Source organism: Notolabrus celidotus, chromosome 6 (genome assembly GCF_009762535.1).
Source record: "Notolabrus celidotus isolate fNotCel1 chromosome 6, fNotCel1.pri, whole genome shotgun sequence".
Lineage (NCBI taxonomy): Eukaryota > Metazoa > Chordata > Actinopteri > Labriformes > Labridae > Notolabrus > Notolabrus celidotus.
Window position 1 is genome coordinate 34,473,811 of NC_048277.1, and position 15,970 is coordinate 34,489,780.

General features: G+C 41.6%; 1 protein-coding gene across 1 annotated transcript in view; it reads left to right on the top strand.

Moving 5' to 3' along the window:
• Positions 1 to 15,970, top strand: part of borcs5 (BLOC-1 related complex subunit 5) — a 76,846-nt gene that overhangs the window by 27,842 nt on the left and 33,034 nt on the right. The window contains exon 5 of the transcript XR_004631669.1: positions 8,535 to 8,631. The gene's annotated coding sequence lies outside the window, so the exon portion shown is untranslated. The remainder of the gene's footprint in view (positions 1 to 8,534; positions 8,632 to 15,970) is intronic.

Here is a 15,970-nt window from a genome sequence, read left to right on the forward strand (position 1 = left end):
CTCGCCCCAAATCCACTGCTGCAAAGGCCGCTGCACAGGTTACTGCACAAGTTGCTGCACAGGTTGCTGCACAGGTCACTGCAAAGGTTACTGCACAGATTACTGCAAAGGCTGCTGCACAGGTTGCTGCACATGTTGCTGCACAGGTCACTGCAAAGGTTACTGCACAGGTAGCTGCACATATCGCTGCACATGTTCACAGGTTGCACAGGTGCACAGGTTGCAACCTGTGTGTTGCTGCACAGGTTGCTGCATGAGTCGGTACACAAGTTGCTGCACATGTCGCTGCACAGGTTGCTGCACAGGTTGCTGCATAAGTCGGTACACAGGTTGCTGCACATGCTCCTTCACAGGTTGCTGCATGAGTTGGTACACAGGTTGCTGCACATGTTGCTGGACAGGTTGCTGCATGAGTCGTTGCACATGTTGCTGCACATGTTGCTCCACAGGTTGCTTCACAGGTTGCTGCACAGGTTGTTTCAGGTGCTAGGGGACTGTCACTTAAGTACATTGTCTGGCCCACACTGAGGCCTTTACGCTGTGATTATGGGCCTAGAAAAGGCGCCGCACTCAGCAGTGTGTGCTGAAGGGTCTTTCTGCAGACGGCCTTTTTATGTGAAGACAAAATATTTCATCCATTATTCATCGAGGAGTAAGAGGAGGAAACCCGGTGAGACAGGAGCCACGTCCATCACCGCTCTGTTATGTTGGACTCGCTCAGACGAGTGAGTCAAACAAGCCTCTGGGACTTCTGCTCTCTCTCCGCTTAGTGTTACTTATTGTACGACATTTCCATTCACGTCCCTAAGCCCTCATGTTTTGCTTGCTGGCGTTCAACTGCTGGTTACTAATGTGGCTTTTTGTTTACAGCGGGTTCCTTCTCCGTGTCGTCTTATTGGGGGTTTAAATGGAAAAATACATAAAAATCTTCATTACCATCAGAGTGAAACACAGGGAGAAAATACAATTATCCTTATGGGAATAAAAGGAAACACTGCGGCTAAACGCTGTGATGTGTAAAGGATGAGATACAGCAGCGTTAAACGTTATTCAGTGCATGAATCTTACTGTAGCAATAGTAAAATAGGCACTCAATATAGAACTAGGTTTTGCTGCATCTCAAACAATAGCAGTGAACACCACATTGTTGATTATGGCTCAATTTAAGAGGGAACACATGTAGTGCTTCGCATGGAACAAAAACAAGTAGGAGGAATTCATTATTCGCCGTTATTCATATGCAAATGTAAACTTATCCCCTACAAGTACGCCCTCCTCTTCAGTCTCCACTTAGCACGATTCTCCAGCTTTTATGCATGAATGTGTGTGTGTGTGTGTGTGTGCTCGAGTGTAGGAAAAAAAAAAACCCACATCATCACATCCTATATCAATTATGTGGAGTGGTCTCTTCACCCTGATTACCAGAGAAGAGGTTGAGCCAAATGCTTTGTTGCAAGAACGCACTGTGGGCAGATGGGTTGGTGTGTGTCGGTGAAAAGGCCGTGGAGCACCCTCGAGGTTCGATCAGAACAGAACTCTGGGAAAGTGTCAGCCAGGACTGAAATGTCCTCTTTGTGTTTGGATTAGTCCTGACTGTGGACAAATACCCGAACCCATTTATAACAGACCAGGATCACCTTCTCCCTGACACCACTTCATCTAAAGCCTCTGTTTCAATTCAGCTTCTCTGCTGATGTTAACACCAAACAACACTGGACAGTTATATGATTTCAGCTGCTGTCATTTGCAATGTTTTTAGACAACGTGTGACAGTTTTCACCATATAGCTGATTTTCTATAAGCTGTGTGATTAAAGGATATGGTTTAGCAGCATGACACGAAAGTGAGTGATGATGTGGTGTATACTGGAACACCAATGATCCCATCATTAATCTTACAGCAGTTAAAGAGACACTTGGAAGTTCATTAACTATGTTTTCTCACAAGTTTCAGTGTGTTTACTACAAGCTGTTTCATACTTTGAGGATATATATTAACCAGGAATACAGTTGGGCTGTATATTGGAACAGCAATGATCCCATCATTAATCTTAAAGCAGTTAAAGAGACACTTGGAAGTGCCATAACTACGTTTTCCCACACGTTTTAGTGTGTTTACTACAATTTGTTTCATACTTTGAGGATATATTAACCAGGAATACTGTTGGGCTGTATATTGGCACAACTGCCCAGAGGAAGGGGCTGCACGGTGGTGCAGTGGGTAGCGCTGTTGCCTCACAGCTAGAAGGTTCCTGGTTTAAATCCCCGGCCGGGCGGGTGCCTTTCTGTGTGGAGTTTGCATGTTCTCCCCGGGCATGCGTGGGTTCTCTCCGGGTTCTCCGGTTTCCTCCCACAATCCAAAAACATGCCCAGGTTGATTGATCACTCTAAATTGCCCGTAGGTGTGAGTGTGTGCATGAATGGTTGTCTGTCTCTCTGTGTTAGCCCTGTGATAGGTTGGCGACCTGTCCAGTGTGTACCCTGCATTGGACTAAGCCAAGACAACAGCTGCACAATGCAGCCATTAGACTCAGAGGCAGTAAAAATAAATAAATAATACAAATAAAAATAATAAAGATGAATAATTAAATAATAATAAAATAATACAGAATAAAAAAGTTAAATAAATAAATAATAATAAAATAATACAGAATAAAAAAGTTAAATAAATAAATATTAACAAAATAATACAGTATAAAAAAGTTAAATAAATAAATAATAATAAAATAAAACAGAATAAAAAAGTTAAATAAATAAATATTAACAAAATAATACAGTATAAAAAAGTTAAATAAATAAATAATAATAAAATAATACAGAATAAAAAAGGGGAATAAATAAATAAGAATAAAATAATACAGAATAAAAAAGTGAAATAAATAAATAATAATAGAATACTACAGAATAAAAAAGTTAAATAAATAAATAAGAATAAAAGAATATAGAATAAAAAAGTTAAATAAATAAATAAATAATAATAAAATAATACAGAATAAAAAAGTTAAATAAATAAATAAGAATAAAATAATACAGAATAAAAAAGTTAAATAAATGAATAAATAAGAATAAAATAATACAGAATAAAAAAGTTAAATAAATAAATAAGAATAAAATAATACAGAATAAAAAAGTTAAATAGATAAATAAATAAATAAAAATAGTTGTTTAAATAAAAATGTAAATAACAGAAAAACATACAATCAACTTTTAAGAAAAATAAATAAATAATAATAAAATATGTCTTTAACCGCAATCTAGCAGTGATACTCTCCATATAGAAAATCTCCTTCATTTTATTCCTCCACTGTGTGACTTGCATAAACAAAAGTAACATACACATTAAAGCTTGTTAAAAGCTGTGTACTGTAGGAAGGGATGCTATTGGGCTGTATATTGGCTCAGTTGTAATTTTGTCATATATTTCAGCTTCCTCTATGATATAGTGGACTAAAGAGCAATATGATGGACACTTTTACAGTTTGAACAGGGTTTTTCTTCACAATATAGCCTCTGTTCTATAAGTTGTGTAGCTTTAAGGATGTGTTTAAGCAGCGTCACAGGAGAGGGAGTGCTGTTGTGCTGAATATCAGGATAGCCGCAGTTATTGGCACCCAGCTGCACTATAACAGCACAACCTTCTCCAAGTAGTCCATATCCTGAATTAGAACCAGAAAAGTCCCTTAAACTACATTTTTTAACAGACAGCAGCTGATATACATATTTGTGTTTTGATTTTGATGTTTTACTCTTAGATATGTGGTTTCCTCCATAGTGATATATGTTGTAGAGAGTTAAACACCCCTATCTTGTAAGACGCTCTGCAGTGGTGTCATGTGATTGGTAATAAAGGAGCTAAAAATACGTTAGCTGCAGATGGAATAATGCATAATGCACAATAATGCGTAAAAGCAAAGTAAGCTGTGCCAGTATCTGCATACATGATGAGTCTATTTTCATCAGTAGCCAGTTGGAGTTTGTCATCTTTGCACTGCATGAGGGAAGCCTCAAACAAATGAGTCACTGCACAAAGAGAAAGCTGGCATTATGCTGAGAAAACATGATATTTTTCTATTTGATGAAGGTTATTACTCTGCAGTCAAGTATGACTCAAGTGTCAGATGCTCTGGAAGAAGAAGAACGAGGCTTCACTAACATCTTGTAACTTTCTTTTTAAACTCTAACAGCTCCAGTTTGAGTTTTTCTTTGTCAGGGGAACCGATCGATGTGAATCTGATGAAAATGAAGTAATCAGTGGAGGAACGTGGAGCTGAAATAGGCTGTTTGTTAGTTTTTGTGGTTATATAAGGATCCCAGAATGCTTCCTTTCATTGTGGGTCATGTTCTTTTCTGTCCCGCCAGGCTTTTATGTCAAAGGTTACTGAATCCAATTCAGACATGTATTAAACCACGCTGAGCTCAACCTTCAAACTGCACCGAGATCTCAACAAGATTAAAACACAGCTCCAGGGCCAGAGCACTAACTATTTGGCTGCTATGCCAGTATGATAATGTTGTCATGCTTTATTGAAATGATTCCCTCCAGCTCCTGGTCTTGGTTTCTTTAGTTTTAACATGTACTTTATATTAATGCAGGGTTTCTCCACCTCTTCTGGCCATCAGCGTTTGGCTTTCACACCACCTGAGTTTGTAATTGTTGAAACCTGATGCTCATTTTGGAAATGAAACAAGGGCAACATCTCCACTGGGGATCAGGTTGTGTCCTTGTCAGGTTTTTAAATTGGTGTTTTTTTCCCCCCTTTGGTTTTTCAAAGTCTCTGGTTGATGTCTTTCATGCAGTTTTTTGTGGCATTTGTCATCATACAGCAGTAGTGTCCAAACTTTTTTCAAAGAGGGCCACATTTGATGTTGTCAGAATACTTCAGGGCCAGTGGCTCCTACTGAGACTTAGAAATCATAAAAGTAATATATGAAATATATATTTAATAACAATTATTTACATTTTTTTCCTCAATAAAACCATGTTAACATTGGCAAACTTTATCTTCTTCTGAAAATGATTTTCTTTAGGGTTGGGCAATGTGGGAAAAATATTGTCTCATTATTTTCCTATGGCAGGATCACGATCTGGATTTCATCACACTTCTTTTTCATGTTGTTTTTAAGACCTTTCTGCCCAGCAGACAACATTTTATAACAAAATAACTATTTTACTGAGTTCTGAACAATTTTTATGCATCAAATTTAGCCTTTTCTGTATGATTTCAGAATTTTGATCTTGTCTTGTGTCCTCTTTTGTGTCTTCTGAACTTTTAAGGCTGATTTATACTTCTGCGTTGAATCAACGGCGTACCCTACGCCGGGGGTCCGCGTAGCTCCCGTACCTACGCCGTGGCCTACGCACGTAGCTGACGTGCACCTCCTCCAAAATGTAACTCCCCGTAGAGCCGACGCGGACTGCAAGCTCTGTGATTGGTCCGCTCGGCGGCTTTGTCTGTCCCGCATTTACAACACTTCCGGGATCCCGGACATCGGCCGTGTATTTCATCTCCTCCTCTCTATTCTTCATGTAATCATGTCTGTATGATAAACAGCAACATGTATCAGCTGTAGATTAACATAACATGCTCTGAAACTCTGTGGAAAAGTAAACAGAGATCGTGGTGGGACCGGAAGCAGGCGGCCGGCTATCAGAGAGACCGCACTGCCCTCAGGCGTTTCGGCGGAGAATACAGACGATTCAGAATGGGATTAATTTCTGTGCTATAAATAACACCATTTAAGATGGAAGCTTGGGGCCATAAATAAATGGACCTTGGGCCGCGATTGGCCCCCGGGCCGTACTTTGGACATGCCTGTCGTACAGCTACGGGATACTTGTTGAGGAAGGTTGGCTGCTGTTTCGGGCCCAAGAGCAGGGCGTGTCCTACCCCTGCCGAACTTTCAAAAACAAATTTATTAGGAATGTTTGGGTACAGGAATATTGACTATAAATAGGGGTTCGATGGTTAGAGCATGAGTTGATTCCCCTCCAGCACACCTGACTTGTGAAATAGAGGTGTGAATGAATGATTTTTACAATTTAAATTACCAACAAAAGAAAACGTGCTCCATTTAGATACACAGAAAGCTACTAGCAGCCTGCTGCAACATAGCTAGTCTAAAACACTTGATGGAAACCCTGACCTTTTCTGTCTCAAAAATCTGCATCATGTTGTTATTCCAGCAAACTTGAAACCCATTGATCGTTCATAAATGATCAAGGGAAGTCAACTGTATTTATATAGCACATTTAAAACAACCAGTGCAGGACAAAGTGCTTTACAAGGTAGAAAGTTGAAAACAATAAACTACACATTTATATAAAAAAGTAGAATCAAGTAAAATCTGTTGAGATGTTGATGTTCTCATCTCGAGAAGGCCAAAGAGAAGAGATGGTTCCTCCATAATGATTTGAAACAATCAGTAGTGGGGGGGCGATCATATCTGACTCTTATTCACATCCATGAGCAGCTGCTTGGTTGACCTCAGTGCTCGAGCTGGATTATGAACATGGATAAGTTCAGCTAAGTAGGATGGTGCCAATCTATTAAGGGCCTTGCAAGTTAACAAAGACATTTTAAAATCAATCCTGTGACGGACTGGAAGTCAATGGAGAGAGCGCAGCACAGGTGGGATGTGCTCCTTCGTTTTCCTACCAGTCAGGAGGCGAGCAGCGGCGTTTCGAGCGAGCTGCAGGCGCTGAATGGATGACTGCTCCAGGCCCACAAAGAATTACAATAGTCGAGCTTAGAAGTGATATGTAATGTATCACTCTCTAAACCTTTGGGAGGGAGATAGGCCTTTACCAACCATAAGAAAATGTATATTTTTAAATGTACTGCTGACGTAAACAATGTTGAATACACTGCCTCTTATTTATTTTAAGGTATAAATGCTGCTTGGTAAATTCAGCCTTGACTGGAAGTTGTTTAACGCTAATTGAAATGTACATCATCTTCAGTGGATTGTGGACAATGTTTGCAGATGGGTTTTGAGATTGAGTGTGTGTGACTAGTAATTAGCCGCTCATATACAGTCTAAGGAAAAGGCCTAAACAGCATAATAAGCTGGTTTTATCAAGGTCTTCTAATAATTATGAATGTTTGCTTTTACTCAGAATTTAGTGGGTGCTGAATGAGATTTTGATATCATACGCGCACAAATACGACCTTAACCCAGGCTTCAGAGGATTTTTAAATGATTAAAACAGTTATTTGGTGATGTTATCATCAAACTATTAAAGTATTTTATGATTAACAACAACAAATCAACCTTGAATCTCCTACAAAACCTTCTGCATCAAGGGTCCCTCCCTCCCTGAAGGCTTTGAGTCAGGTAAAATATGACTGCCACCAACATACTATATAAATAAACTATTATTATTATTACTTGTTAACACGTGTAACAGAGCGCTTCACAATGGGCAATACAAGCCAACAGAAATGCAAAGCAAAAATGAAGCAATGAAGCAATGAATGAATGAATAAATAGATAAATAAATAAATAAATAGATGGATGGATGGATGGATGGATCGATAAATAGATGGATGGATGGATGGATGGATGGATGGATGGATGGATAGATGGATAGATAGATAGATAGATAGATAGATAGATAGATAGATAGATAGATAGATAGATAGATAGATAGATAGAAAGCTAAATAAATTAATAAATAAATGGATGGATGGATGGATGGATGGATGCATGGATGGATGCATGGATGGATGGATGGATGGATGGATGGATGGATGGATGGATGGATGGATAGATAGATAGATAGATAGATAGATAGATAGATAGATAGATAGATAGATAGATAGATAGATAGATAGATAGATAGATAGATAGATAGATAGATAGATAGATAGATAGATAGATAGATAGATAGATAAAAAGCTAAATAAATAGATAAATAAATAAATAAATAAATGGATGGATGGTTGGATGATGGATGGATGGATGGATGGATGGATGGATAGATAGATAGATAGATAGATAGATAGATAGATAGATAGATAGATAGATAGATAGATAGATAGATAGATAGATAGATAGATAGATAAAAAGCTAAATAAATAGATAAATAAATAAATAAATAAATGGATGGATGGATAGATAAATGATAGATAGATGGATGGATGGATGGATGGATGGATGGATGGATAGATAGATAGATAGATAGATAAATAGATAGATAGATAGATAGATGGATGGATGGATGGATGGATGGATGGATGGATGGATGGATAGATGGATAGATAGATAGATAGATAGATAGATAGATAGATAGATAGATAGATAGATAGATAGATAGATAGATAGATAGATAGATAGATAGATAGATAAATAAATAAATGAAAAGCATACTAACTTATAAAACAGAGCAGTAAAATCAAAGTTAAAATCACAGAATAAAAGCTTTTATGTAAAAATGTGTCTTGAGTAATGAAATAAATCAAGGGACTGACTCTGCAAGACAAACATCCTATAAATATGCTTTAACTCACTGCTGATTGTTTTATTTCATTTCAGAAATCCTGACCCTGAGACTCAGCAGAGGGAGGCGCTGTGGTCGAGGAGCTGCTCACGTCTCAATGCCACCTTTCATCCTGTTCCGCCGGGTTAAAACGTGAGTAGCAGTTCACTGAATATTTAGTCACACTGGGAGCTCTTGCAACCCTTCAAATGATCGGTTATGAAATATTCAGAGCTCATCTGTGTGGGGACCGAGCAGGAACACAGCAGGAGCTCAGGCGGCTGATTGGACGAATGAATTTTCATGTCACTGGTTGTTGCTCTGCCTGCACCTTTTACATTGACGAGGCTGACATTAATGGATACCCTTCATGCCTTTCAAGCGTGTAATTATGGAGCAGGCAGTTTGAAAATCCACTAATTGGCAGTTAGGAGAGGGGAGCATTGTTACTGGGTGAACTGTTATCCATTACCTGTGATAAAAATAACACCGGAACAACTGAGGGCTGGAAAATTCAGAGCTGGATGTGACCTTATAATCAAAGTCAGTCATTATGTTTGAATGTTGGTTTATACCAGTTTGATGACTGTTTTTGGAGGCAATTACTGGGGATTAAACATTTGAGAAAGATGATGTACACTGAATAGCAGCTTTGCCAGATGGTAAGAACATCTGAGATGCTCAAAATCTCAAGACTGCATCATCGAGAAGAGAAAGCTGTGACAGATCTCCGGTGATTTATCAGGAACCAAACACCAATTTTGAGCCGGTTCTAAACATAAATGCAAAGTGAGTTGCTTTAGATGTTTCTCACCAACTTCAGCTCCTGAAGGGAGACTCTTTCCTGCAGCAACAATACAAAGAAGTCTGTAACAGACCTGAAGGTAGTCTGGGACTTGCAATTTGCATAAATGTCCAGTCCAGTTTCTCAGGTCTAGACCGTACTCTGTTCTATTATTAACAAAGACCCAACATCAAGACAGGATAAGATCCAGTCCCATCTTACAGACAGGACTCAGTCTGATCTCATCTTAATCCACCATGAGCAGAGCACTTTGCAGCATTTAGCAAGTTACAGTGGCAAGGACAAACTTCCTTTAACAGGCAGAAACCTCCAGCAGGACCAGACTCATGTTAGACACACATCTGCTGAGACCGTGTTGGAGAGAGGGATAGAGGGAGATGAAGAGAGAGAGAGAGAGAGAGAGAGAGAGAGAGAGAGAGAGAGAGATGATAGTGGTGAGATGGATAGTAGTAGTTGTAGCAGCTGGAGTCTGGCACGTTCACAGCAGCAGGCCAGAGCAAACCTACGGGACAAGGGAGCTCAAGGACTCCAGAAAGGTCTGTGGTTAGTAACTTTAATGGGACAGGAAGAGTTAAAGTAAGTGACAGGCAGAGAGAGGGGAAGACAGGATCCCTATGAGTCAGTTCCCCCGACAGTCTAGGCCTATAACAGCATAACTAAGAGCTGGTCCAAGCCTGACCCAGCCTGTAGCAAGTTACAGTGGCAAGGACAAACTTCCTTCAACAGGCAGAAACCTCCAGCAGGACCAGACTCATGTTAGACACACATCTGCTGAGACAGAGTTGGAGAGAGGGATAGAGGGAGATGAAGAGAGAGAGAGACGATAGAGATGAGATGGATAGTAGTAGTTGTAACAGCTGGAGTCTGGAACGTCCACAGCAGCAGGTCAGAGCAAACCTACGGGACAAGGGAGCTCAGGGACTCCAGAAAGGTCTATGGTTAGTAACTTTAATGGGACACGGAGAAAGAGGGGATCCCAATGTGCCAGTTCCCTCGACAGTCTAAGCCTATAGCAGCATAACTAAGAGCTGGTCCAAGCCTGATCCAGCATTTAGCAAATTACAGTGGCAAGGACAAACTTCCTCTAACAGGCAGAAACCTCGAGAAGGACCAGACTCATGTTAGACACACATTTGCTGAGACCAAGTTGAAAAGAGGGATAGAGGGAGATTTTAGTGGTGAGACAGATAGAAGCAGTTGTAGCAGCTGGAGTTTGGCACGTTCACAGAAGCAGGCCAGAGCAAACCTACGGGACAAGGGAGCTCAGGAACTCCAGAAAGGTCTATGGTTAGTAACTTTAATGGCACAGGAAGAGTTAAAGTAAGTGATAGGCAGAGAGAGGGGATCCCAATGTGTCAGTTCCCCCGGCGGTCTAAGCCTCTAGCAGCATAACTAAGACCTGGTCCAAGCCTGATCCAGCTCTAACTGTAAGCTTTATCAAAAAGGAAAGTTTGAAGCCTACTCTTAAAAGTAGAGAGGGTGTCTGCCTCCCGGACCCTGACTGGTAGATGATTCCAAAAGAGAGGTGCCAGATAACTGAAAGCTCGACCTCCCATACTATTTTTAGAGACTTTAGGTACATTAAGTGATAAGTAGAGAGGAGAGATAGGATCCCTATGAGGCCTGACTTGGTAAAACTTTTCAGTTATTCCCAAGGGAGCAAAACAAAGAGCTTTTGTGATGCCCACTGACATGAGTCTGATTAGCGCTCTTTAAATGACAGATGACCATAAAGAGAGTCTGTTAAATGTTCATGTCTGATATTATTGCATGTATTTCAGGGTGTTTTCTTTCAGCCTCTCTCAGACTGTTGATATGTAACCGTCCTTCCTCCGTCAAGTGATGGCATCCAGATCTTCACGTGCCTCTTTCATTATTGCATCTCTTTGATTTATGCAGACATGACAGGATATTAACAGAAACATCCACAATGCAGGTGTGATATCTGGGTCCTGGTGGATGACAGGAAGCGGAGAGGAGTTAAAATGTAATGATGGAGGAGGAGGATAGTTTTCTGCTCCTTCACAGGCTGCTTCACTGATGGGTTTTTTACTTCTCTGTCTGACAGTTTTACAGTTTCTGACAGAGCAAGGGGTGGATGACAGGGCTTTAAATTCAGGCTCTGTGCGGGATATTTCATTTATTCATCCAGCGTGCAGGTGGGATGACAATTGAAAATGTTTGAAGAAACGGTTGGTCTAATTATTACACTGGTTGTTTGACGGATTGTCTGAGGGAAATTCAATCCTTGTCGTCCCCTGCAGCACCAGGGAAGGAAAATGTTTTTAATAGTCTGATGGGAGAAAAATCCCTGCGACAGTGTGGAGTCTTTCACATCCTTTTCTAGTTTATTTAAGGCGCTGTGTGTCAGACACAGGGATGTGGTGGCTGAGGTATGTATTAATACACCTAACAGCCATAACATGATGACCACTGAGAGGTGAAGTGAAGGACGTTGATTATCTTACAGTGACACCTGTCAGTGGGTGGACACGTTAGGCAGCAAGTGAACAGGTAGGTGAGTTGGAAGCAGGAAAATGATGATGATTTCAGATTTCAGATTTGTTACTATTGAGTTTTAGAAAATTGGTGGTCATCCATGATTTTATTGCAGATAGGCAGGTGGTGAGGGTGGAAACAGTGGCAGCGCTGATTGTTTTGGTGGAAAGGTAGAGTTGGGTGATTGGTCGTTACATAGCTAGAGTTCATAGTGGTGGTCTGTTATTTCTTGATAGCAGAGCGTTGCTTTGGATACAACAGACATAAAGACCTGGATGACCAGAAATTTCTTACTGCTAAACTCAGGAAAAACTGAAGTGATTGTTATTGGGCCCCAAACACCTCAGAGAGACTTTTTCTAATAATTTAAGTACCTTAGACGGCATTAGTCTGGCATCCAGCACCTCGGCTAGAAATCTAGGAGTCCTATTTGATCAAGATTTATCCTTCAACTCCCAAATTCAGCAAATCTCAAGGTCAGCCTATTTTCACTTGCGCAATATTTCTAAAATTAGACACTTCCTATCTCAGAGCGACGCAGAAAAACTAGTCCATGCATTTGTTACCTCCAGGTTAGATTACTGTAACTCCCTCTTATCAGGCTGCCCCAATAAGTCTCTAAAGATTCTTCAGCTAGTTCAAAACGCCGCAGCTCGAGTATTGACTAGAACTAGGAAGAGGGAGCACATTTCTCCAGTGTTAGCTTCTCTACACTGGCTCCCAATAAAATGTGGAATAGAATTTAAAATCCTTCTTTTAACCTGCAAAGCCCTTAAAAATCAGGCACCCTCGTATCTTAAAGAGCTCATAGTGCCCTATTACCCCTCTAGAACTCTACGCTCCCAACATGCAGGCTTGCTAGTTGTACCTAAAAGTAGTATGGGAGGTAGAACCTTCAGTTATCAGGCCCCTCTCCTTTGGAATCATCTACCAGTCAGGGTCCGGGAGGCAGACACCCTCTCTACTTTTAAGAGTAGGCTTAAAACTTTCCTTTTTGATAAAGCTTATAGTTAGAGCTGGATCAGGCTTGGACCAGCTTTTGTCATGCTGCTATAGGCCTAGACTGCCGGGGGAACTGGCACAATGACACACTGGGATCCTATCTCACCCCCTTCCCCCCAACCCCTTCATCACTTACTGTAACTCTGCCTGTCCCATTAAAGTTACTAACCATAGACCTTTCTGGAGTCCTTGAGCTCCATTGTCTCGTAGATTCCTCTGAGCTGCCGTAGACGTCCTCCTGCTGCAGACGATCTGGACTCCAGCTGATACGGACGTGCTGGACTCCAGCGGCAACAGCTTCTATGACTCGTCTCATCACTATCACTTCTCTCTCTTACTCCCCTCTATCTGTCTTTCCAGACCCAACTCGGTCGAGGCATGATGTCTGTCTAACATGAGTCTGGTTCTGCCTGAGGTTTCTGCCTGTTAAAAGGAAGTTTTTCCTCACCACTGTAACTAGCTAAATACTGCAATGTGCAATGCTCATGATGGATTAAGGTGGGGTCAGACTGAGTCTTACCCTGTCTTGAAGTTGGGTCTCTGTTCATAATTTGACATAGTGTGGTCTAGACCTCCCATGTTTGTAAAAGCGTCTTGAGATAACGTTTGTTGTGATTTGGCGCTATACAAATAAAGATTGATTGATTGATTGAACTCTAATCACAGACTCTGGAGGACTAACTGACAAATTCCACCAGATCTGTGGCTGGTTTGTCTCCAATCCGTCACAGCACCAGATCTGATAGGTTTCTATTCTAGTCAATGTGTTAACTTCCACTGGATCCACTCCGTTTTTTTTCCAGCTGCCTCTCTGATCCGGTACATCCGAGTCCCCCGGATCAGATACACAAGACTTCTATTTTTGCCGGATGCCGGAGCACGATGCATCACTCTCAACAGAGCAGATGGAGCGGGACAGGAAGTCAGGTTTCACCAAAACAAAATGAAAACATCCGGTTAATTTTCAGAATAAAACACTCTGTGTTATCACCAGATCGTATTTCACTTAACTACAACAACAAACCGTCATGATGAGCGAAGCCAGGCCTGGAGTCAACAGGTCAGAGGTTTTCAGAGGACCAGAAAGACAACATGGATGAGGAGAGGAGGAGGAGAATCCTTGATTCAGTAATTACAGCAGGAAAACCTCTGTCACATGACTCCAGCTGTCCGGCGGTCCTGCTCCGTGCTGCGTTCTGAAAATGCAACCGGTGGGTGTTGAAGGAGAACGACTGGATACAGATCAGGTGGAAGTCTGATGTCAGGACCAAGGAAGGAACACCGGTAAACTGGGGACAGGGGGATGGGCGGCCGAGGCTCACTGAAACATAGAGAACGTTTAGAAGGCTGTCCCATGTGGTGCCATCCAACACAGGAGCTACTGGAGCACTGTGCATCACAGTGTATTGGGCTGCTGACACCTGTCCTCCAGTGGAAGCACCTCTAATGGGCACATGAGCATCAGAACTGGACCACAGAGCAATGGGAAGAGATGACATAGAGGAACACCACAACTCAAGGTCTTGACTTGGCCTCCAAATTGCTCAGACCTCAAACCAATCGAGCATCTGTGGGATGAGCTGGACTACAGAGTCTGATCCATGGAGGCCTCACATCACAACTTCCAGGACTTTAAGGATCTGCTCCTGACGTCTTGGTGCAAGATACTACAGCGAACCTTCAGAGGTCTCATGGGGTCCATGTCCAACATGATATTAGGTCACCTAAAAGTAAGAATCATTGTGTTTTCGTGACCTTGGAGGGATCTTTTCTGCAGAAAGGCGAGTCCAGTTCAACAGATTCTGTCTACCATCTTGCACCTCAATGTTTCTACAGTAGAAATGAATAAAAGCTGGCTTGATGGGGCTCTCAGGGTTTTTGTAAGTCTCATTTCCATGTAGGGTTCTGTTACAGACTTGCACCTGAAGAGGTAAGGGTGCTGCAACACCCCAAAAACTTAGGCTGGGATAAACAGCTTGCAAGATCAGAAACAAGTACAACATTGGAAACGTGCATGCATGCAAATAAAACAATATACTGCAGACAAATTTATTTCATATTTTGGAGCTAATTTTTCTGGTTTTAATTTGCATTGTTCCTGAATTTGCAGCAGGTTTCTCCCTGTGAATCTTTTTCAGGCATTGCAGGGAGTTTGCCCTTGTTGGCCACCGTAGGACACCGATGTTCAGGAGAGCATCAGCCAGGTAGAAGCAATCTGCGACCCCGCTACTGATTCCATTAATTCCTGCACAACCATTCCAGTAACTGATCTGAGTGTCACAGATTTTGATTGGGACTATCAGGAAAAAAGCCATCCTGGAAGGCAGCACCAGACAAATGTTCTCATTTACATAACAAGGTGAAGGTCTGTGGAGGAGGCCACAGATTTCCCTGGCCAGGTTCAGCTCTGGTGGCATCTAACAGGCCAAATATTTATCAAACTGTGTTTTTGGGTTGTGTTTATTGTACCAGCAGTGCAGAGCTTTGGCTGTCAGCGCAGCCTGCTCAGCACTGTTGGAAAGAGGATGCACGCAGCGAGGGTGCCAGCTTTTCCAATAACAACCCTGTGTGATTTCGGATGCCAAAGCACCTCTTGTAACACAGAAAGGAGCTCATTCACATTCTCATTCATTGATTCCTTTACAAAACTCTGTGTGTGTTTTTAAGGAGGCAGATAGGTTTGCATCCTTTCTCTGGTATTGTCTGCACACTAACATCCAGGATTCACTCCTTCGTCTGCTACTCTTCTACTTCCTCCTACCTCCATGACAGCTTGTCTTTGTTTACTTCAGTCTTTCAGCTTACTCCACTGTTTTACTTTCTTATCACGAGATATTAACGCTCATTATCCGACAGTCACAAGCAGCCGTTTGCTGCCACTCACGCCTCCCCCGAGCGACATAATCCATCGTGCTGTTCCGGTTTAGTCAGTGTTTTCATCCCTTTTCTGCGGTGTGTGTGTTTTCATAATCAGCACTGTATTTTACTCGCTGTCAATCACCCGTCACACACAGAAAGGAGCAGAAGTCTCCTCCAGGAAATAAACCTCAGATACATGTCGCCGTATAAACTCAGCTTGTCACAACAGTGTCGCTTCGTTTAAACTTCATTTGTTGACTGTTAGATCCGCAGCAGTGGAACACCACGGCTGCTGTGGACGCAGGCGGTGGACCAGACTTTGTTAAA